The 26569-nt window shown below is 24.7% G+C and overlaps 1 pseudogene; it reads left to right on the top strand.

The window, feature by feature from the left end:
* The first annotated feature begins 2448 nt into the window (after nt 1-2448).
* On the top strand, nt 2449-11642 carry LOC112602493 (annotated as a pseudogene).
* The last annotated feature ends 14927 nt before the right edge of the window (nt 11643-26569 follow it).

Raw genomic sequence — 26569 nt, 5'->3', positions numbered from 1 at the left:
TCATATTATATCATTATATTGATGTACAATTTTTGTTTTGTAATACCTAACTATAATATACAAAAAATTGGCCTACTTTGTTGTTAACATAACTTTAAAAAAGTCGAAATGACGCACCTATACTATAATATATATTATACGGTTGCGAAATACTATAACCTAACCTATAATAAAATATAGACGTGGTATTATCAAACTGCTTGCTTTACAGAATGTAATGCGATGAATATGTTACGGTAAAGGTACGAAAATCGGTAAATGTCCGAATTTCGGACATTTACTGATCGATTTCGGTAAAACCTAGGATAAACAAATTAGTTTGGTCAAACCCCGAATGGTTATTATAGTTCGGACTTTTACAAACGAGATTTGGTAAATCTTAGGATAAAGGACCAGTGTTGATAATAGTCCGACATTTGTTACCAATTATTTATTATTAATAATAATTATTATTATTTAAGTATACTATGAGTACTATATTAGCTTTTTTCTACTAGTATATTTGATAGATACACATTTAAATAATCATTAATAATTATATTATATTGAATTTTACTTTATATTATTATATTGTGATCGACTTTGGGGATTTTTGTTTCGACTTTAATATAAATGGAAGACCTTGAGATGGGTATCTAGTACCTACGTATGCAATCAAAAAATTAGACAAAAATGTACCTACCTATGTGATAAAAGTTATTTCTACTAAATAATGTGTTGTACATACAGTTTAGTTTACGATATAGAACAGGTTAATAAAATAGATAATAAATTGATATCCAGGCCTATTGAAAATTATTTTACAAGCAGTATTCGTTTTACAATTGTTACGAACAGCTGTATACCTATTATCCAAATATGTCGCTTAAATTACGGTTTCACGAACTTTGAAATGGTGTTGTTGCAGCAAAAAATGATAAAAATTGTTTATACATAACTAATGAAAAATATGATGTATTATTAGATAAAGTTAAAGAATCAAAATCTATTAATGTTAAAGAATCAATTCACTATCGGCGGCTTAAAAGATTTTATATTGTTAATATCCGATTAATGGTAATTCCGAAGAAATACGTTACTATGTTCTCTGTAATAAATTATATGAAATTATTCATGAAGCACATATTGCAACAGGCCGCGGAGGTAGAAATCGTATTGCCTATGCTGTTAATAGTAAATAGAAAAATATTAATATTAAGGCTATAAATATTTATTTAAAATTATGTAAACCATGTCAAAAAAACACAATATGCCCAAAAAAGGTATAACCGTTAAACCTATATTATACACACCGAAATTAATTCGTACTGCCAGGTAAACTTAATTGATATGCAAGCAAACCCCAATAACAATTACAAATTTATAATGGTCTACCAAGACCACTTGACTAAATTTGTTATTTTATGACCACTTAAATTTAAACGGGCTGAAGAAGTTGCATATTGCTTACTCGATATTTTCACTCTTTTTGGAGCACCAAATATCCACCACTCTGACAATGGGAGAGAATTTGTGAATACCGTTATAACAAATTTATGTAGTATGTGGTCTGAAGTTAAAATAGTTCACGGAAAAGCTCACCATAGTCAGTCTGAGGTTCTGTGGAGTATGCCAACCAAGATATAGAAAGTATGATTGCGACCTGGATGGAAACGAATAAAACGATGAAATGGTCAGAGTCTTTAAGATTTGTACAAGCTATGAAGAACGGAGCTTTTCATTTCGGTACGTAGAAATAATTTTTTATAACTAGTAATCAATAAATGTATTTTATCATAATATAATATGACACAATTGTTATAATCATAGCATATGCACATGATTATAATTACTTAATAGTTTGTCAAATATTGTTTAGTACCTATGTTATGATGCGTAATTAAGAAATATTCTTAATATTTATTTATTAAGTTAATAATTAAATTATTTTATTTGTATGTTCATATGAATGTCAATGCACCACTCTGTATATAATAATATTCAATATAATTATTATTTATAATATTTAGATTAATTAATACAGTTAATTTAATTAAATAGCACAATTTTTTTTTTAAGTTAGGTATTTAAAAAAAAAAATAAAACAATTAATTGAATAATTCAATATTACATTTAATACATATTTTATAATAACCAAATTTTTAAGAATCAAACATTCTCCATACGAAGCAATGTTTGGGAATAAAATGAATATGGGATTAGCTAATTCAATTATTCCAAAAAATGTATTACCAATACTGCAAACAGAAGAGAATTTAAAAGCAGCACTTACAGAACCAAATGCAAATATAGTTGAAGTTGATAAAATAGATGAAGAAGTTGAAATCGACAAGGTACCTGATGACGTAGGAAATATAATATCAACGCGGGTACAACAAATGAATCAACATCGTAAACAATCATAACATACATAACAAACATATTGGACTAAAAAAACAAACCAAGAAGATGTTAGAAATATCAAACAAGAAAATGTCAGTTGTATTAGTTGGACAAGCCATTAAAATTAAAATTCCAGAAGTTGATAGAAGTAAAGTTGATTCCCGTACATTACTAGTTTTAGTATTACAAGTTGTTGATGGAGATTTTTATCGCCTGGGTACAAAAGCAGGAACACCTTCTCAACTTTTTACCCGAAACCAATTCACTTTATGTGAAGAAATTTTTTTAGAATCGGCAATAATTCAGACAATATAATTGGTATTCGTCAAGCAGTATCACAACTGTCTTTGACTGATGGACAAGGGTTGATAAGGTGTGACTGCTTAAAAAAATGTTTTACTAATAGATGTAAGTGCCGATCAAAAGATGTATTATGTAATTACTGTAACTCAAGATACCACAGTAATCAAGCCTACAAAAATAAATAGATTATGAATTTAATAATTGTAATATTTAATAATAAATTTGTTCTAAATTCAAATATATTAGATATTATAAATATTTAATATACGTACTACTAAAAAATATTAAATAAAGTTCCTATGTGTATGAATAATATATAATAATTATTAATAATATAAATGTGTGTAACAATCTAATACTAAAATATATGATAACAAAGCAAGGGAAAAAAATATCATATACCTATAATTAGTAAAAAATGTCGGACTATTACCAACACTGGTTGTTAATTCTAAGATTTACCAAATCTCGTTTGTAAAAGTCCGAACTATAAAAATCATTTGGGATTTGACCAAATGAAACTGGATTTTCGACAATGACTATAATTAAAGACAAATTAAGAAATCGGCTTAATATATCACCAGCTATCAGGTTGAATTTAACCAAATCTATAGAATCAAGTATTGATGAGATAATTTTTAATCAACAATAGAATAATAATATTAGGTCATTAAATTTAAAAAATATTCACGTACCTATATATAATATTCAATTTTTTTTAAATTTATCTTAAATAAACTTATTATTTTCAAATGTTAGTTTTATGAATTTATCAAGTACTTATTATTTTTATTTTAATACAAATTGTAATCATATTAATTTTTCACTACTTTTTAATGTTATTATAATCAAAGAGTAGCTCGAAATCTTGATGACATTATAAGAAGTCGTGGTCTTAAAAATATAAAAAACCTCTGATTTAAAATATTCTAAAACCAACAGTACTACGTACTTATCACCAAACCCAATCACTAAATTGATAACAAACAAAATAAAATAAACCGAAGTGTTTATGAAAATCGTATCAACAAATCAGTGTGACCAAAACGAGATAAAATGAACAAGTGAACGTTAAACGACTTTTTTATTTTTGTAATTTGGATCGACTCGTTTACTTACGTAACCTGTTCATTCGTGAACGACAAATCTATAATATCTCTATTATCTTTATTATCTTTATCTAGTTCATATTGTTCATAATGTCTTTAACTGTTTAAAAATTCACAGCAACAATAAAAGCATAAAAATCAAGTAAAACTTAATACTAAAAATCCAAATCTGCTTATTATCAATATATTTTCATAAAAAAAAAAAAAAAACTATTGTAAATAATATTTAATATTATATAATAATAATAATTTATACATTTACACATTAGTTTACTTTGGATCTGAACGTAAGTAACATTTTTCAATTTTATGGACAAATTTATTGTAGGTACTTCGAAAAAAGATTCTGAGTGGAGACTGTGGTTTCTATTTCTTAGGTTATTTTATAATTTATTTAATATTTATAATTATACATTCAGTTATTTATTTTCCTATCATAAATAATGTAATTTCAACTTGAACTAATAACTGTTAGCAAAATCGTTACATAATAAAATATTATATAATCAATTATTATAACATGATATGATAAGAAAAATTACTCTCATTTTTGTTATGTTAATTTAATATTTATAATCTTTCTTTACTTAGGTATGTATTTAGTTTATTATGTTGTGTTCATCTCATCTTTTCTTGCACGGCTGCACTTGTCCATTCTCTCTCCATCCAAATACTGTTCAATTTTCCGGGAATTCTTTTCCCGACGAGTGAATATCTACTATCTTAATGAATCTACTATCTTATCAAATTTACATCTACTACCACAAAAAAAAACGTAACTCTTAAATACACAATGTTGCAATTTTTTAATCCATGTTTTAATATATAATATGGAATTCTTATTAATTGAATGTGCTATCTACCGGGCTGTTTATAACATTATAACTAATACATCATGCTCACTATCAATTTTTATATTTTTTAAATTTATTTGAGAAAAATTCTATCACAAAATTTGGTCGAAAATATTACGCATATTATGTTAGATATAGGTATAATGTATATTATGTCCAATTATAAAATATATTTATCGTTTATTTAGCTATTAAAATAATTATTTAAAAAAATAACAGGACATCTAGTAAGGTACAAACATTTAAAATATACAGTTTTCAACCGTAAATATATTGTACTTTTGTTTTTATTTTAGACTTAAAGAATATTGCAAATTTGTTACAGTATCAATAACATTGATTGATATTTGATTTTTTTTTTTTTTTTTTGAATTACATAGCTAAATAAACTTTAAAGCTAAATTGTTTTATTTTATTTTACGTAGTAAGTCGATTAAATTGCCATCTGTGTCTGCTAATAAGTTACGTATTATATCTATAATAATAATTTAATAATCTTTTATTTAAAATACAATGCATTTTTTTATTAACCATTTAAAAAATACATTTTTACAAATATAATATACATAAACACATTAAATAAAAATGACGTACTATTATTATCGTCACTTGAAATATTACTTGTTCCAATATTAAATGCACAAGTATAGTCATTATTATTCATAAATTGTCTATTTCCCATAATTTATATTCTTCTTTGACACTTTAAAAAAAATTTAGAATATTGTTCATCGAACAAATTTTAATGCTACAAAAGATGCGGTTGAACACAACATTATAAATTTCAATCACTAAAATTTAAAATGAAACATAACACTTTAACCTTATTCACACTCGAGAGGTAACTAGTGGTAAGTAGGTGGGATTATCCGTTTCGTAGGTACTGTAGTGAAAGGAGAAACAACGAGTTTTCGTCCTCTGTGCAGTACTATTCTCTCAATGAACATACTTTAGTATAATTTGAATGATTATAATATTGATTAGCTATTATCTGTTAACTGAATTTTAAATGAAAATGATTTGAGAAGTTACGTTGAAATTTTTCTCATATGATTTAAATTTTGATGAACACTTAGGTATTAACATATTTACTATCTAACTATCTACTTCCTAAGAAATCTTCAGAATTATCGAACTTACAATGGGAAATGGAATTTCATATCACCTGATCAAGATTTTATATACAAAAATACCTTAATCTTATAATTTATTAAAATTAGATAGCCTTTGTAATTTTTCAATAGAGAATTTATGAAAAATATTATAAATGACACTGAGTTATATTTCCTTCAAACAAATATTAGTAAGCCTGTAAACTTATCGATGGTTGAGTTCAGAAAGTATCTTGGAATAATTTTCATATATACTTTTGTTTTTTCATGTACCCGGTATGAGAAACTACTGAAATGTTGAACTTAATTTTACTCTAATTTCTGGTACTGTGTCTTTAAGGCGATATGAAAATATTTTTTACTTTCTACATTTCAATAATAATAATAATAAAAATAATAGTGTGCTTTTTAAAGTCAATTCTAGTTTTGATAGATTACACAAAATAAGATAGTCATTCATGCATTAATAACTATAATAAATATGCAACATGTTCAAAATAAATGTTTTTTCATATTGATTAAGATTTGTATAATATTTAAAATTTTTTTTTCAGATTTTACGTCTCAAAAAAAGATAAACAAAATTTATTGAAAAAAAGTCATGCATTGAAAAGTTAAAAAAATAAAAATGTTATATCATATTATCTAACAGCTAAGATTAATACTTTGCAAACATTTCAAGTATCTACATTTATTCGAATTTGATAACTTTTTCTTTGAGTTGAAATAAAATAGTAAAATCGACTTTATCAATATCTGATTTGCATAAATATTCCTTTCTCCACAATTTATTGCTAATTTTTTCAATTATTTTGAAAAGTACTATGACTTTTTAAGTTTATCTCTCTGTAGTCTCAATTAGATCCCATTTACTACTAAAAAGTAGAATATTCAAAGTTAAATATCGAAGCATTTTTACTGTTCCAAAACATAATACGTCAACAAAAAATAAAAGCATACGATTTCATGATTATAAGCCTTTCATTGATTTAGAATATACATTTTTATAGATAGTTTTAGAAAGTGAACATAATGAAAAAAACAAAAATTTCATTTAACATTGTAACTATCACTAAAACTAATGGGCAAGATATCATTAATTCTATTGAAAAACATTTTATTCGAGACGAACCTTTAAATGCCAGCGTAGAACTATTTAAAGAAGAAGAATCAGTGATAAAATATCGAAATTTTTGCACCAAATTTTTAGATAATGGTGAGTTGATAAATTAATTTTGGGTAATAATATAATATGCTATTATTAGTCTCGGAAATATTAATCAAATATAGAAGTTAATAAATATGTATAACAAAATAAAAATAAGAAAAAGCTAAATCATTATAATTTATCTAATAGCTATTAAATTAATTATATATTTATTATCCTAGCTGGGTTCTTGTCATTTGTAACATTAACATTTCAAATTAATTAATTATTCTAAAAGTAGATTAAAATAATATCGTTTTTTATGTGATTTTGGTCATAAATTTTTATTTATTCATGAAGATATAACTTTTGAAACGTATAAATTTAATATAAAAATAAAACCAAGAAATTCGCTCTGTTGAATAATAAATTTCAAGTATAATTCGTCGTTGAGCATATTAGTTTAATAGAAACTATTCGACGAAATAGTAAATTTAACATTCACGATATCCAAATTAAAAATAATTTAAAGAAAATAAATGAAAGAGGTAAAATAAATATTCGATAATAATATGTATAGGTACACTGCAATATTAGGAAATAATTCATTGAAAATATTGGAGTTGTATAAGTAATAACGAAAAAAATGTATGATAAATCTATAACATAAGCAATACGATATCTGTTAAAAAAATATAAAGAAATCAAAACTAGAACAGTATTTTTCTGGAGAGCTTCCATAAAAAAAAATAAATAAATAAAAAGTTTTTTAAGTTTTCATTAAGATTCAAATTATAATATACATTTTTTTTATGACTTAAAAAAAAAACTCGAATATAATATAAATGTATATCAATTGCCTAATTATAAAATGTATCTAATTACAACTTTTAAAAACATGAATAATATTAAAAATTAATAATAATTATAATTCTGGTCATAATAGTACAATACATTACTTTTGCTATTTTGGGCTGAACCTATACATCATTCACATGAAAAATTTTCATGAGCGGAAACGGTATGCAATCTGACTGCTGTAAATTATACTAAAAATTATAAGACAATATATTTCATTTTCAATATTGAGCTTTAAAAGTTTTAAATTTAAAGAATTTTTCGCTACAAAATATAATTTGCAAATTTTCGTGACTGGCTGATTCATTTGTAAAAAGCGATTAAATTTAATTTAAAAAAAAAATACTATTATATTTTTGTTATTCTTAAATATCTATAAACACAAATTACAAGTAACCTTGTACTATATTTTTAAGCTTTTTGACTAAACATAAATATTTTTAACTTTTGTAGAAATGACTTTAAAATAACCTTAATCACCTTAAAATTAATTTAAATATTTTGAACTTTGATTGTGTATGGAATATTGTAATTTAATTAATAATAATTATTAGATATTTTAGATACCAACGAATTATATTCTTTGAATAATACAATTCTAATAAAAATTGTTTGAAGATAAATCGTTATTATCTATTTGAATATTTATTGTCATAAAAATATATGTAAAATAAAGTCTATGTATATTTGATATTTTTAAAATTATTTAAAAATAGCATAAAGAATGTTAATTGAAATTTTTAAACTTTTTGCTTAAAACAAAAATGTTACTAAATAAATACATGGAACAAAAAAATAACTAAAGCTCTTAAACTTTCAAATGTGTGTTAATAATACAAAAAAAAAAAAGAATCTAAAATATCAAGTCTCAACAACTATTCATTATTTAATTATAACTATAAAATACATTCATCACTTCATTCAGAATCTAAAACTAAATAGATTTTGTTAATAACTCAATTCCTGTCTTTCCATTTTTTTTTTTAATTTTATTATTGTTTTTTCTGGTTATTTATTTACATTGTAAAAAAAAAATTCAAAAAACCCTGATTAAATAAAAATAAAAAATGAACCTATTACATATGCCATATTATTACATTTAATTTAATAGATGTGGTTTTTTCAGTTATTAAAAAAAAAAAAAAAAAAAAATCTATAGCTTATTTAGTTTAAAATTATATATCTTCAAATAAAAAAAAACTCTTTGCAATTAATAGTTAAAATTCGTTAAAGTACAAGTACCTAATATGGACAATTATCTTAACACTTATGATATATTATATATTATTTACTATAGATTATAATTTAATTTCTAGAGAAAGTTTTTAAATTAAAAGAAATTAAAGCATAATATGTAAATATAATTTTTTTTTTCCTGTTGAGGGTTATCATTTATGGCAGTATCTGAAACTAATGAAATTATGGGTGTCACACTCAATAGCATAATGAGCAAGGAAGATTATCTAATACAACAATACGGTGACGAGCATTTTGATCCAAGTTCAAGGTTTGATGACATTGAAGTTTATTATACAAAGTTCGACAAGATATTGATCTATTCGGGCACTATCCAAACATAGATGTAGATCGTATAATGGAATTAAAGCTTATTTCAGTTAATGAAGCATACAGAGAACAAGGCGTTTGCAAAGCTCTCATCAAAAAATCAAAGTACTTATCTATATTAAATATAATTTTATATAATATATTTATTCAAAAACACAATTATTTTTGGATAGCTTAAACAAAAATGTATTAAATACTCGTACCATTCAATAGTAATCAATCCATATAACTATTTTTAATCATACAAGTTTTAATAGATTTTCAATACAAATAATTATATGACATAAGTTTTAATATGCATAAAATAAATACTGAAATTTACTATTCTATATTGTACGAATTTCCATGTCACATTTTTAAAATTATATAACATTAAAAAAAAAAAAAAAAAAATAGACAAGAGAGTACGGCTGTACTATATATTAGTTATCGAGTGGGCCAGTGTTATGGATGTGTTAAATTTAAATTTAAAATTCAATATATATCATTATACTGGTACGAAAAACGATTCTGAGTGGAAACGGTAGTCAGCCTACATTATTAATAATTAATATTTTCTTAAGCAATATAGTAATTAATTATTATAACAAGTGCAATTCCCAGGTTTTGGGAGGTCCCGGGATCATTAGAATTTGAAGCCTCCTGAACTAACAAAGTAATATCGAAATATATATATATACTCAAATACTATCCACTTATTATGAAAATATCTATGTACTTGATCTAATTATAATCTTCTTTTATTATTCAACAAATGTATGCGTTATTTACATGTAAAAGATTATAAAGGGATTATCTAAATTGCTACGAAATTGAACACACACCATTACAGTATTTTAATAATATCAATACTAATTAACTATTCAAAATTTAATTACCAATTTTGTTTGTTATAATATTCTAAGAACAGCTAGTTTGTTGTAAAAACGTTTTTTATACTTTTCAAACATTAAAATATATTATAAATGCGAGGCCCTGGGTGAGTGTCCTATGCCCTCGTTCATCCTGCCCAAAGGACGACACTGATTATGATAATATACATTTATACTATATTTTATAAACGTATATAACTCAAAATTATTAACATTTCTCTGTAAATACCGTAAAACAGTAAAAATAAATTCATAGTATAAATAGATGATAATATGTTAAAAAAAATTTAAAATGTCATTGTATATAGTAAAATCCATATAAATATAATATATGTAAAAGTTTTGAGTTCCCACGAATTATGTATTTAAACCATAATAAAATAATTAACATCATTATTTATCTTTAAATAAGCAATTTCATCTAAACGAAAATTTCAATTGTCAATAAATAACGCAAATCTCAAACTCTTAATTATTATAATAGTTTAAAAATAAAAAATTATTTTGAATTATACCATACATCAAAAATGATAATATAAATACTTGGTGAAAAATGTAAGTATCTGTAGTTACTCGTTTTTTAAGTATAACAAAATAAAAAATTAGTTTAGTCAAATCCAGTTAAACATAAAAATTATTTTTTTTTACCAGGAGTTTTTTATTTTGATCTCTTTGAAGTACACACCGAATCCAAATTTTCATCCAGAACCCCTCTTAAAATTGAAAATCTCATTTTATCAACAACTTAAACAAAGTACTTAAACAAAAAAAAAAAAACAAACGTCATTGTAAAATCAATACACTCATCGCTCCGCTCGGTATCTAAAATTTTAAATATTGTACAATTAAATGAACTTTTTGATATCACTCCAGCTTAAGTACAAAAGAATAATCAGAGAATTTCATCTAAATGACCTAAAATCAATCAAGTTCCTTATAAATTTGGATCATGTTATATTTGATATGAATTATTGGCACTTACATTTCATTTACTAAATATTAACTCCAAAGTTTTTTTTTTCAATTGATTTATTATAGCTCTTTCACAATTAAATTTTAATTAATTTTTATTTACGAATAACCCAATTCTCTAGATTTTAATTGGTTTTTATATTGTATACAAGTATGTACGAATACTAGGTCATTAAACTATGAATTATCAATTGAACACCCTTAAAAAGTTATAATTTTTATTTCTAGAGAGCTGGCACTAGATTTGGGGCATCAAATGTTGTACGCGGAGTGCTCAAGTTATTTTACAGCAAAAGCTATGGAAAGATTTGGATTTCAATGTGTATATTCCTTGTCTTATTTGGATTACACGGACAAAAAGGGCAGAGTGGTATTCAATGTAGTACAGCCTCCTCATGAATGTATCTAAGTGCAATTATTACTACTCTAAAATACTAAATATTTGTAATTAATCACACGACAGGCTAAACCCAAAATTAATACACAAGCGTAAATGTATAAATATATATACAGTTTCAACGATAAGGTATCAAAACGGCAATATTTAAAAGTCTAAGAGTATATAATATTTAATATAAATGTAATAATACATTTTGTATTTCAATGTACTATAATGAATAGTTTTAAAAATATAAACTGAAATTTATTATACTTAAGGAATACCTAAGTGAATAATTTTTATTTTATTTTTATAAATGTGATACTATATATAGTATTATATTATAAACCTTGAAACTTATATTTAAAATATTTACCAAAAAAGTATTGAATACAAATTAGCGAGATGCATTCGGATTAAGTCACCTTTATGAGATAGATAATTATACAAGAGCACTCCTAATTAAGAACTGGAGTGATACAGTGATACCCCATGAATTTTTTGTTCACAACTCCGTTCAACTAAAAATATTCAATACTTTTCAAAGAATTGCATGTTTAAAGTTAAAAAAAAAACCATATATTTTATAATTTAGTCGGAGCAGATGTTGGATTGTCTCTGGTGGCGTGGAGCGAAAAATTATCTCTCTGGCGACCACCAGTACCATTAAAATCGTCGTCGTCCGTATCAACGCCAATGTGAACGTTTTGTAAGATACAGTTTTGTTCTGTTTTTGTTAGGTGTAATTTTTTTTTCTCTACGGATTTATCTGTTACACGCGTCGCCCTTTCAGCTGTCGACGGGACTGTCGGCTATACAACATAATATGTATAAAGTCTATTTCGTACATTTTAGCGCATCGCAAATCCATCTCCGCCAACGACACCCGTGCGCCATATACAGAGTGATTTATTTTTCATGGTGAACCTGCGGACAATACATTTAATGTATATGTGTGTTGTACTAAGACTTTTCCGATTTTTTAAGGGTGCAGATTTTTGATTGACGTCAAATTTAAATTACGGCATAACCTCACGAGTAGACAAAAACTGGAAGATCGTTTAATGCTCAGTGGAGGTCACTACAGAATATGATAATATATTAATATTTAGGAAACCGGTAGTGTATCCGTTTACGATCGTATAGAATTAAAATCCACAGCTGACATTACCTTCAACGGTAAATGATAAAGTCAAGTAAAATTTTAACGATATAATATAATATTTTACGTAATTGTAGATGATTGTAAATTGCGTCCGGACCTGATATATTTTGATTATTAAAATGAGTTTTATAAATTTGCATTTATTGTATATTTTAATGGATGGATACAATTATTGAGCTAAAATCAAGTACATATTTAAATACAAATTAATAGTAGCTATAGAGTATAAACAAAACTTATAAATCTAAGAAAACGATTTTCAAAATAATTTTGAAAATGGAAAAAATTATATAATATTTTATAAATATATAGGCACTCATTATGTAAAGATTACAACGCATCGCATATTCACGGTGAAAACAATTTAATTAATAATTGATAATTAATAACAAATAATCTAACTGTCTGAATTTAAAATATAATTCATAAATCCTCGAAATACGATTCGAGTGCTGCTACACTATATTACAATACTCTATTATTATTCCGGCACGTAACCTCGGAATTTTTTTTCAGTTGTGATCATCGTAATATTATAGAAAATGACAAGGCGTGAGTTATATACAATGACCACTGTAAACGCACAGCTTTGAAACATAGTAATGTAATTAAGTAAATAATTATAGTAATTATAACTTATTAGAAAGACGCGTGCGCATTACAGATATATACCGAGGAAACGGCCATTTTTACGAACGAACTATTATTACAAAACAAAAACGAGGATTACACAAGCCTTGAATATGCCACTCAAAAATTTTAAATATTGAAATTCATCAGGATTTCTATTATAACAGCTTGGACATCAATACATCAAACTGATTTTTATGATTGGTAGATACTATCAATTAACTATAAGTAATTTAAAATGAAAGACAGATAGGTATGTCTTAATAATAGTAAATTGAGATAAATTTTATTGCATATCTTTAATTATTTATTCTTTCACTTCGACATTAATATCATTAAATGGCAAAATATAAGTAAATTTGTTATAAATCGAAAGTCAAACAGTTAATAATAGAATTTTTGGTATTTAGTTTTAATAGAATAGCATGTTATTATCAATAGACATTTCTGGTGAAAAAATACCTATATATTCATATATCTGTTTAAAAAAAAAAAAAAAGAAATGTGTTTTTATTAATCAATATGCGTACAAATATTCTTAATAAAGGTATGTACAATAATTTAACGTACTCGCATTTATAGCTTTAATGCCGTAAAATTAATTGTTCAGATTGGCGTATGACTTATACTTTCTGGCTGCGTAGAAAGTCAATTTTAAAATCATTTCCATCACAATATTATGTAAAAGTTGTAAAGGGATCAATAGGTACTTACTAATAAAGATATTGATCATTCGTTTCACTGTGCGTATCTCAGTACGAGATACTGATACTATATTATATTTTATTACACATTTATAAATTTCAAAACAATAATTATTATTGAACGAAATAAATTCGTTGATAGTTCCTCAGCAGAGAGTTTTTACGGTCACCTCAAGTTTTTCTTTGCGCCTGGAGAATATTAAGAAAATCAAGATATGATCTTTTAAAAACACCAAATAGACTTGTTTTTCATTCTTTTTCACGAAAAATTAATAATATATTTATAAATGAAAAAAATTGTAGTTACAATATTGTAAATTAAAATATATAAGTATTTAAATTACTGCTACAAAATAACACGGTAGATACCTATATAATTTCATCACACTTCACTATTTGTTATAATTTTTATGAAATATTGAGTATTATTAATAATAAATAATAAATTTATCTTATAGATAATATTTTTAATTACAAATTACTAATTAATATTTAATACATAAGTATTCTAAAAAAGTAAATGCTAAGAATATTATTTATTTTTTTTTATTTTACTGTATAATAGTTGTAATAATTGGTTAACCTCAGTCCGATTCCACCTTTTATTTGAATAAAACAATTAGGAATTTTTTCTATTTTAAATTTCAAAAGTATTATTTATTTAAAATAGTATGACATTTTACTATTTCTACTACACTATACCGCCTAACCGTCAAATGATATCAATTAGATAATCGTTCCAAGAAAAATATAGTATTCCTTGAAAAATAAATAAATATTGAAAATTATTATCCGTCAAAAATTGTTTTCTTTCAAATTGTATTTTGTTTTTTGAAAATATGTGTTATTTTACATATCTACTAAACGAGGGAAACCTAAATTAGTACAAAATATATAAAAGATGAAAAACTCCAAACTTAGTTAAAACAATTCATACTTTAAAGACACAAAGACGCACTCGTGCCTTTGAGAAATTCATACCTCCCTGATTATTAATACCGCAAGTGCATTATGTTCTGTACACAATTATAAGTTAACGTATCTATAAATTAACTTGAATAATTCATTTTTATCCACACGTATCTCTTTGTATTGACTTCCATATGGTTTATAATTTCACTTTTCAAGTGAGCCAAAAGTGAAATAATAATTAAATAAACTAAGGTACAATAAGGCATAATATTAAAATAATCTATAATATCATTTAAAAATGTTAAAAAACCGCGCAGGATCGAATCCTGATAAACTGATATATTGGATACGACTAACATTGACGTATAAGTATAATAATTTAATAATATTTATGTTAAAAATAATAAATGTACTGCAGGAATCTACACAATTTGTACGGTTATAATATAATTCTATTGGCATAACTTGAAATATATTTTTATTTTGTGATCAATTGATTTATTTATTTTTTATTAATATTATCTTACAAACGCAACACGTGCGCGTTTTTGATGGCAATCATAATATATGAGCGACACACTAATAAACTATGTGTACCTAAAGTATAATTAATAGAGTGACAATTACGTGACATAATCGGATAATTATCTTTAACTAATTATTATTTCACTTTGGGTTGATATAAGTATTATGTCGTTATTCTCTGTGTATACGTTTATACATATTATAATGGTTTATAACGATCAATAAAAGTTTACACACACAATACAGATGAATAGATACAATTATTGTTTTAAATGTACGAGTATAAGTACGAAAAAATATTGATTAAAATATTCTAAAAAATAGAAAGCAGACAAAAAATGTCGAACATCTTATGATTATCATATAGCAAGATCGCTTTTTAATTTATCACTCTCCGTAATATTATTGTGTATTCTGAATGTGAACCGAAATTATTTATATTTTAATTATGAAGTAGAAAAAGAAAATTTGATTTTCAGAATACCAATTAGAAAACGTCAAAAAATATAAGGCCGATACTATAGAAATTATTTTTACTTTAAATTTTTGTATAAAATGATTGATCAGTATCATTCAGGTCATATAAATAGAGAATATTGAGCATTTTAATATTTAACGTTGTAAAAGAGGCGATGTAGTCAGAAACTAGTGAAAACAAACACCTTGGGTACAGAAGCAGCTGAGCCAGACGGCGATGTAGGCACCTATATCTTTTGAATAAAAAAAAATAATAATAATAATTCTTACCTAACACTTTTGAAAGTTCTACGGAAAAATATGATTAATTGGTTGCTCTTTGCAAAAGTGTATATTTTTTATATAAAAATTCTTTGTTCTTGCGATCACATAGCAACATTCTTATAACAGATTTTAAAGATTAATATAAATTAAACGAGTTTTTCGTTACTAATAATAAGTATGATATTAAAGTAACTTAAAATATAAAAGACTGAGTTAATTATGTATTGTTTAAACATTCAATTATTCTCATGGAAGCGATTTGACATTTGTTCTGAATAACAGAACTGAATCCACAATTGGTCCAGGCGACTAATTTTGAATTTTGATATAACATATTTTTGGAATCCCTCGCCAACTTTTCCCACTTAGCAATCAACGGGTCACTCCGTCATCTAAAATTTTTTTTGCGTTCTTGATTATTTTTTAAATCATACAATGATTTATAGCTTTACACCACACTATAGTTTATAAAGTAAAAATATTATTTCAGACGTCCGTTTTATAAAAGCCACATTAATTATAGTTCCATTAGTCACGTATTACTTAAATTAAAAATATGATTATTTTTTCTCTTTAACTGTTTTTATAGAATTTGTCGAGAAACAAGTTTTAAGGAAAAGGTATTATTTTTTATGTTCAAAATATAAATGAAAAATTGAGTTAATAAAAATTGATTAATTATTATCTACAAGCAATTCATAATAACAAAAACCCTCAATTATAATTTATATCATAATTTTCTCAATTTGAAATATTAAATGATATGCATGAAAGATATTATGTCAATCACGGCTTGGAATCTTAATGATTTCTTTTGATTTTGGTTATAATTTGGTTCTTGAAAAAAAAAATTTGTTTTTCGATTCCAGTTTTTAAAATATCAGTATAAAATTCTAATACTGCTAAACCCAATATGCTTAGAAGCATATATATTTAAATAGGTGAAAAAAAAAATCAAGTACAAAATCATGTATGTTATAAAAAAATAATAAGATCCAAATAATAGCTGTCTTTATAGATTAAAAACACTGAAATTAGTAATTATCCATTTTATACAGTATCTAGTTTCTTAATTAACTTATGCTATAACTGTCAGTCTGTCAGCCGCCCTTATGAATTTTAAGCTCAAATTGTATAAGTTGAAACAAATGCAATACCAAATATTGTACAATATATTAAAATATTATTTAATGTTTTTAATTATTTTATTCGAATAATATTGAAAATAACGTTAAAAAGTTGTACATTTTATTTTTCGATAATGTATAAATTATTCATTACTTCCCATTATGATTATTTTATTTTAATTAGAAATATATTTAGAAATTATTTATTTATTTATTATTTAGAAAGTATAATATTATATTAAATGCATCTATACATCTTTTTTTTTTAATCTATATTTATTTAAAATATATTTACAATCTATACGAGACAAGGTATAATGAGTAAATGTGTTGACATGCGTAATTTGACATAAAGTAACATTAAAAGGAAGGCTCCCAGCAGTGCCACCTGGCCAGAAATATCTATATGTTTATAAATAGTTTCATAAATTTTAATAATAAATTAGGTGTATACTTGACGGACCACGGGTGAGATAACAATACTTATTATTTATATATTTTTACTTTGATAGTTTTATAATAGAAAATTACAAATAATACATAAATGCATTAATAACATCAACCAAAATGAATGAATCAATTATTATTGCATAAATATATAAAATCATTAATTCAAATTGGAACCGATAAAAAAAAAAAAAAACCCCTAAAAATTCTATAACATTAATTATAAGTACCGGTTACAGTCTAAGTTTCTAAAGAAATCGAAATAGGGTTTCGAAAAGGTTTTCCGGTTCAAATACCAATATTTTTAATTTCGTACTAGATTTCAATAAATAATATCAGTGCGATCTAGTGGTATAAAATACAATAAATGATGTTTCGCAACTTCACAAGTTTATACACAAAATAATAAGTATATTATTTATTATAATGTTAATCTTGTTTAAATAACTACCATAAATTAATCAATAATATTAGATAATTAAGTAATAACTCATAGTTATTAGAAATAGTAGTAATACTATATATTAGTTACTATAAATAACATTATGACTATAAATAATACTTAATATTTTTTTTTTTATAATATATCAATAATTGTTATTTAACTTAAAAAGTAAGTAGGTACTTCAGTTGTCACAAAACATATTAAATGATAATAATAATACACAAAAATTACAGAAATGTCATTGAGTTCAATAATCAGATAAAAATAATTGTAGAATTTTACACAAAAACACGTAAAAAAACGTGTATACATAATAATTATGCATTGTATTATTTCTATATATTATATACATTCTTTTATTATTATTATTATTAGTAGTAGTAGTAGTAGTACCTATATGATACCTAGTGTAGGCTATATTATTATATTGTATTATAAATTTTAATATTTAGCCTCTGAATCGAATACATAAATAATTGGATTCAATTTTTTTTTTTTTTTGTTTATATTACTTTATGAGCACTTTATTGAAACTACCATTAGATTTCTTTATCAACATGATTCACATATACTTTTGTGCACAAATAGTGCAATCAGTTATAATAGAGTAATAAATTTATTATATGGCACTATCACCATGGACGGAAATAAGGTGGAATGAAAAACCACCCGTTGCTTTTTTACTAAATTGTTAACATTTATTTTTTTTTAAACTTATTGTTACAAGACAATCAACATTAATTTCAGCAACTCATATTGTGTAAGCAAACATTTCAAGTACAGCCGCTCATTTGATAGAATTTTACCAAATAAAACATAATGTCTGGTCTGGTTGAAGCGTAGGTGGCCAACAGTAAAGCTGATCGTAACTCTAGCAATATTGTAGCATGTACACGTAAGTCAGTATAACACAAATAATTTTTCAAAAATGTGTGATTAGCGAGTGTAAACAGAATGTTAAAAAAACATAATTTGCAAACTTTAACTTTTCTTCATCATGTATGAATATTAATAATTATTATTGTTTTATGAAAATCGATTATTTTGATTGATTTTTATTGTTTTTATCTAACGTTGTAAATATTAAAACTATTAACTTGAATATCGATTAATATAATATTAAATGTAGCAAAAATAAAAGTATAAAATGGCTATTGGAAACATACCCACATGAAATTCCAGGTTGTGTATATATATATATATATATATATATAACAATATAATATTGTGTTTTAAAAGCTGTAATGGATGAAATAAAATCACAGTTACTCAATAAATTTACAGAAACTCGAGATTTTCCAGAGAAATAACCGTTCACGACGCTCTTCGCCGATGCGATGATCCATTTTTTCACGTCCTTTCAAATCACCAAATATTTTAGCTACGCTTTCACTTGCGTGTATTACAACTGCAGCAAAAAATGAACAATATTTTTCACATTGTATGGGTTAAAAACGTATTTACAGAATACCACAAATGAACATAATAACAAAGATTTTATGGTTTGGCAATGAAAAATACACATATTGAGAGATACCTATCTTTATAGTATATACCAGTGACGCAACCAGGATTTATTCAAGAGGGGGAGGTCCAAAAAAATTTACTATATACTATTTTTTCTGTTCTTTTCTTAAATAATACATACATTTTATTGCTTAATAAACAACATTATATTATTTAAAATGTATGTCAATTAATTATTATTATTATGCCAGTTAAATTATGATATAGTTATAGCGTATTTATAGCGTAAAATCCAAGCGCCGCTTTTCTTCAATTAATATATTTATAGCTTCTTCCACTGTAACTGGGACCTCTCGATGTATATTAGCCAACCCGTTCAATCTATTTTCAAAAATAGAGTTCCTTAAATAGTTTTTAATTCTCTTGAGTAATGAGAAGGTCCTTTCTGCTTCACATGATGTAACAGGGAGAACAACAAGAATGTGCAATAAGGTATAAACATTTTTATAAAAATCAGGATTACATTTTGATAAAGAGTCCAATGCACTCGTGGATTTAATATTATTTTCTCTTAAAAACCTATGCCATAAATTAATTTCAATAATTACTTGTCAATAATTACCAATGTAAATAAATTGTAACAATTTTATTATTATATTTATCTTTGAATTTTGCATATCTAGGTATTATATATTAAATTTTACGAATTTAGCATGAACTTATTATATCATGAAAGTGTAAATATAATAAATATAATTGGTTTTGAACAATTTCATTTAAAAATTGATATGTTTTAAAATGTGTGAATTCTAAATTTCAAACTTATACTTCCATGTTGTTGCATATTTCTGGGAAAATTCATATTAATTGCATATTTTACAATAAATATAAATACACAAGGTACATATTTAATCAAATAATTGAAATTCAATTACATTTTATAGTGTTATTTAATTTTTATTTATTGCAATAATAATTAAATGTTTTTCGTAAGACTCATATATTTGCAAATGTGCTGTTAAAAAACCATGAATAACCTAATCTAGATTAATGAATAATAAGCTAACCGAAAAATAAATTAAATTGGTTAAATTGCGAAGAGCAATCAGTTTAAATATGAGTAAATTTTGTATCTTACATATTGTCATTGAAATAAGTGTTTTTTAAGTACAAAAGTACGACTATACTACGATAGATAACCGTAGTAATTATAAATTTGAAAACCTTGAATAAATAATAATTTAACTTAGAGCTGATATTCTCAATTTTATAACTATAAATAACAATGTACTCATAGTTCAAACTATTTTTAACTATACTATATAACATCTAATACATTTTGAATTTTTTTATATACTTATTTATAAATTTTATAACTAAATAATATTTATTAAAAAAAAAAAAAATGCCATGCTTATAAGTTACACGTATAAATTATTATATGTATACACCTATTTGATTTTATATTTCTATTATATGGTGATAACTGATAAAATTATTATATTATTGAAACTGAAGTAGGTGTGATTAATTAGTACCAAGGTGATTTTTTTTATTTGCATAATTTTCATAAATTAAAAGCTTTATTCATGGGTTTCTAGGATCTAGGCCCTAATAATAATATAATACGAAAATGTAAACTCCGCCTCACATAATATACATATAGTATATTATATACTCCAATGCTTCCAACCCTCCCTATCAATCTTTCATACACACACACGCGCGCAAAACCTATCTATATAGCCTGTAAGATACAGTTCTGATTTTCTAGATATGCAACTGTCAATATGTACACAACACAATAATGCACGCTCATGGAGTTACATTTTCAACGAAGTGTTTTTGGAACTTGGCATAAATAAACAAAAATAAATATTGTACTTTGAATGTGTAGTATTTTACTTGTACACTTAAAAACACGGTGAAATGAACTTAATCTTCACACGTACAGATACGAAAATGTTATTTACTATACAGTGTGTTGTTACTTGTTTAACATTGGAAGCTAAACGCATAACCTAATGGAATAAAATAGTGTATAGATAAGTAACAATCATTTGTCTTATAGATAAATAAAATTACTAAAAAATTATAGCCTATAAATGGGCTGTTACGGAAGCAGGTATTTATAAAGCGATTAATATGATTATTGGTTAAATTTTAGCTCTAGAACACATCAATACTAAATTATACATAAGCACAAATCTTTATTAATGACATAAATCAACTTAATACTAAAATATTTTCTTAAAATATAAATCATCAAGGTACTTCATTACTCATAGTCATCATAATGTGGTACGTAAATATCTGGCTAAAATACTCGCTTTAGAAAATATACCCATGTAGAGAGAAAAATACTGGTTTTTTTTTTATCAAAACAAATAGAATAAATCGTTTAAAAAAAAAAATGTGTTTATTATACAAACGATGATGAGATACGAATTGAATACATATAAACAAAAATGCGCAGGTAGTACCTAGGTTTTTGTGATATTTATTTAACCAACGAAAAAAAAAAATAGAAATGAAATACAATGATCTGCGTTTGAATAAAATATCGAAATGTGTCGTAGTAATGATATATACTTTTATATATAATACATAAACCGTTTTCAAATGTATTCAAAAAAACTAAAAATAAAATAAAAATAATAATAATTCGTACGACTTTTTAAAGTCTTGTCATTTCACTCGGCACTGCAGTAACCAAAATATTCATAGTGAATCATTTTTGAGTCTCTACAGCAATGTTTTGTCTGAAGTTTAAATTGTAGCAATTTAACGGCCCTCTGTGCTAAAGCGTAAGTTGAACAGAAGTGTATTTAAAACGAAAAACGGGAAGATGGTGGTCAAATACCCCCTGGTGGTTTAAGTCCTCTGAGGACATCAAAAAAATTATATTAGCTATAAAAAATAAATTCAAACAAAGCGTTTTAAATTATGATACGAAAAAAATTGCAATATTAAAAATGTTGATAGCCAAAAGGCTAGAAGCTAATTATTTATACCTACAAAATTAAATTAATTATACAGGAACATTGAACGAATTCTCTAAACTAGATCACTGGTTGAAAATCAAAAACTTTTAAAACGGGCGGGGGTGGGGAGAATACAGGTTAAATGATATTTATAGAAGCATAACATTATAATATTATTAAAAATATTATGAAAAAAAATATAGTTATTTCATTATAGATAATAACTATGACCTACGGCCAGTAAATGTAACATATTACGCAGCGACAATATACATTAATATTTAATATAGTACAACTTTACTTTAATCTAGGTTAGATTAAGCTATATTTTTTTTTATCCAACTTACTCTACAGAATATCATGCTAATATATTACATAAGATTGATATCTTAGAAAATAGGTCTAATCACCGATCATCATCAATTTCTTAGTTTATTCCACAAAATGATAGTAAAATGTATAATAGTTGCGATCAAAATATCAAATACATATCACGATAATCTAAAAGAATAAAGATAATTAAAGTCTGTCGACTGTCATCGAGAGGACAATGATAATATTGTAGTTATCATCATAATATAATGATAAAATTATCACACTATTAAACGTATGATAATTGATAATAGATTTAGGAAGGGACTGAGTCTCCCAATTTTTTTTTTTTAATTTCAGTGAATCATAAAATATCTTATAACAGTTAAAACTGTAATTTTTTGTTCATATAAGTTAGGCTAATACTTATTACGTAACTTATTTTTATCATATTATTTTCATTATTTGTTAAAGAAAAGTGTGAAATAGTTTGATGAGTAATTAAATTATTTAACTACAGCAGGACTATTTATCAAAATCACATCTATCCCAGGTAATAATTTGAAGACTGACTTATAAAAACCAAACTTAAAGAACCAAAATAATACATATGAAAAAACTATTTTTAATTTTTGATATTGATTATGATTGTGATTATGATGGTAACACATCGTCATTCATCATTGATGATAATAATAATACCTAATACGACAACTATCCTTGAACCATCGGGGAACACGACAACACGTTAATAATTGACCACTGAAACTCACAAGAGATGGTCGTTCAACTGCATTTTAATTTATATGTATATTGTAAATATACAACAGTTGGCTGTAGTAAAAACGTCAAACAAAATAGATTAGACAAAAATACAGGTAAATGCTCAAAATACCATGATTTTGTCCGTCATTAGCTAAAAAAAAAACAAAAATGGATACTATTTGGACGTCACAATTAACGACTAACGTCAAACCATGATTGAACAATCGTCCACTGAAATTAATAACTTTTGTCACGAATTCTGTGAACTCAAAAAACGTTCCATGACTCAAATGTTTACATTTTGCTTTGTAATAACCGATTTGACCGTCATAAAAGTATAATTCGGATGTACAGATGATGTTCACGGCGTGTCCTTACAAAACATAACATTTACCAAGCCTAAGCTAATACGAAATATCGTATCATTATAAGATATTGTATATTAGGTACCTGTATCCTTAAACAAGAAATATTACCCATTTGGCTTAACGACTGTTGAATAAACGTTACGCTACAAATGCGTGACTGAAGTTTTTATGAAGGAGTTATTATTATGCGTTTATGTATAGTATACTGCTAACGTAATCAGTATCGATGTTTATTTTTACGTAGACTAAGCTAACTTTGTAGGTGCCTACGCGTACTTTACGCTCTGTAAACAGTTAGTAAAATTAACAAGATAGTATAATAATACTTACAAATAAACATTTTTTTTTTTTAGTAATTACTAATTATACTATTAAGTATTAATGATACTAGTACTATGTATAATACTATTATTATGTTACGTTAAATTTAAATACATTTAAAAACTTTACTATAAATGTTAATGTATACGAGATACAGTTTTAAGCAATTCTCGTTTCATAGCTTCTTGAAACAACAACACATTTTCGGAGCAATTTTATTTTACTGGAACCTAGATTTGTGAAATATTTTAATATATCGTTATAGTAATTTTTTAGTTATTTCTCAATACGCATACATACAAAACTTGAGATAAAACACACACAAATAACTGTTTAGATACGAGCAATATTTAACCATCATCAATGTACATCAATCGTTGACGGTAGTTAATATAATAATACATAGAATATAGAAAGAGATACCATGAGAAAACAGTTTAGAATTTACTTCACGTAAACCTAACCTAACCTTATTGGCGTGTAAAATCTAAAAATAAATAATAGATAAAACTGTAAGAAGATCCGACCGTCTCGATTTATTTTTTACTTAAATTCGACAAATGACTAAAATTGATATTAAGTCAAGATTTATAGTTTATTTAAACCATAATTTAACCTTTATAGTTTTGAAGTAAATTTTTAAATCGTTCTTTTAAATTACCTACTATAGATATTACTATCTCGATAATAAATTAATAACCAATCCAAAATATAATCATATAACTTGCAATAAATCTACAGTAAACCCTAGATTAAAACATTATTTTATTGTATAAATTACATATCTGGAATAATTGGAATACCAAAATATATTTTGTAAATGTATAGGAAAAACCATGAGGCTGCGATAGCATAGATAAAAAAAAATATAGATATATTTTTTTTCTAGAAATTAATATCTTTTTTAAAAATAAAATTTTTAAAACTTTTTCAAAATTAAAACAAAATGTGTAGGTACATTTAATTAGTAAGTAGGTAAATTACAATTTACAATGAAGAGCTTTAAATTCAGATTTTTCAATTTTTAATCATTAAACAAGTTTTTAAAATCCGTCGTTGGTGACGATATGAGCATTTCGCTCACATATTTAGTATTTTTACTTTTTAGAACCATTGGTTTATATTTCATTCGATCGTTATAATATTATACAAATGCTTCATTGAGTTATTCACGAAAATAAATACGGAAAAACATTAAATGTTATAAATACACTAACAAAGTTATTGAAGTTCAATGTTGCCGTACATGTAATAATAACGTATATTTTAGCGTTGGCTAGCACGTCGCTGATCGCTTTACCGTATTATCTAGTTATTTTATTATCATTTTATTATATTATTTTATTATTATCTCATTATATTGTTTTATATTATGCTTTAGCAGTTCAATATTGATATTTATGAATACCGCGATGTATAAATTTGTAGGCTCATACGTGTATTTTAATTTTTAATAGGTGAGAATTTTGCTAACACATATCACTAACGGTGTTATAAAAATAACGTCACCAACGACGGGTTAAATAAGGAATACCGAATTACTTAAATATAATTTAAAACAAATTAAAAAAATTCTAACTGCTCTAATTATTATTACTTATTAGTTTATTCGCCAAACAAAATTTTTCAGTTTATTCAATTAACACACTATCCCCGACATTAAAAATTGTAGCTCCCCATATATGTATATAATTTTACAGGTAAAGTACATTATTGAATTTTACAGATATTTAATTAAAGAATTTTATGAAATGTATGACAAAAACGCAAAGTATATTATATATTTTGAGTTTATTTGCTCAGTAGTAGGTACCTAACCTAACTTAACCTTACTGAGAATAAGGGATTTATTTAATTAAAATATGATTTATATACAACATTTGCGCATCGTCTGTTTACCTATGCCAAAATATAGTACATCATTTGCGCATCAGCACTAATAGTTATCGTTTGCGCATCATCCTTTTTACTTGCACCAAATTATCACACATCAATTGCGCATTAACATGCTGAACAATATAATGGTATAAAAAAATAATTTTTGATTGAAAATTTAATGATTTTCATAAATCATATGTTATAACTAGATACAAATAATTAAA

The sequence above is a fragment of the Melanaphis sacchari genome, unplaced genomic scaffold, assembly GCF_002803265.2.
Source record: "Melanaphis sacchari strain LSU unplaced genomic scaffold, SCAv2.0 Contig8_pilon_pilon, whole genome shotgun sequence".
In the NCBI taxonomy this organism is placed as follows: domain Eukaryota; kingdom Metazoa; phylum Arthropoda; class Insecta; order Hemiptera; family Aphididae; genus Melanaphis; species Melanaphis sacchari.
The sequence above is the reverse complement of the archived record's forward strand: the minus strand, read 5'-3'. Positions and strand labels throughout refer to the sequence as shown.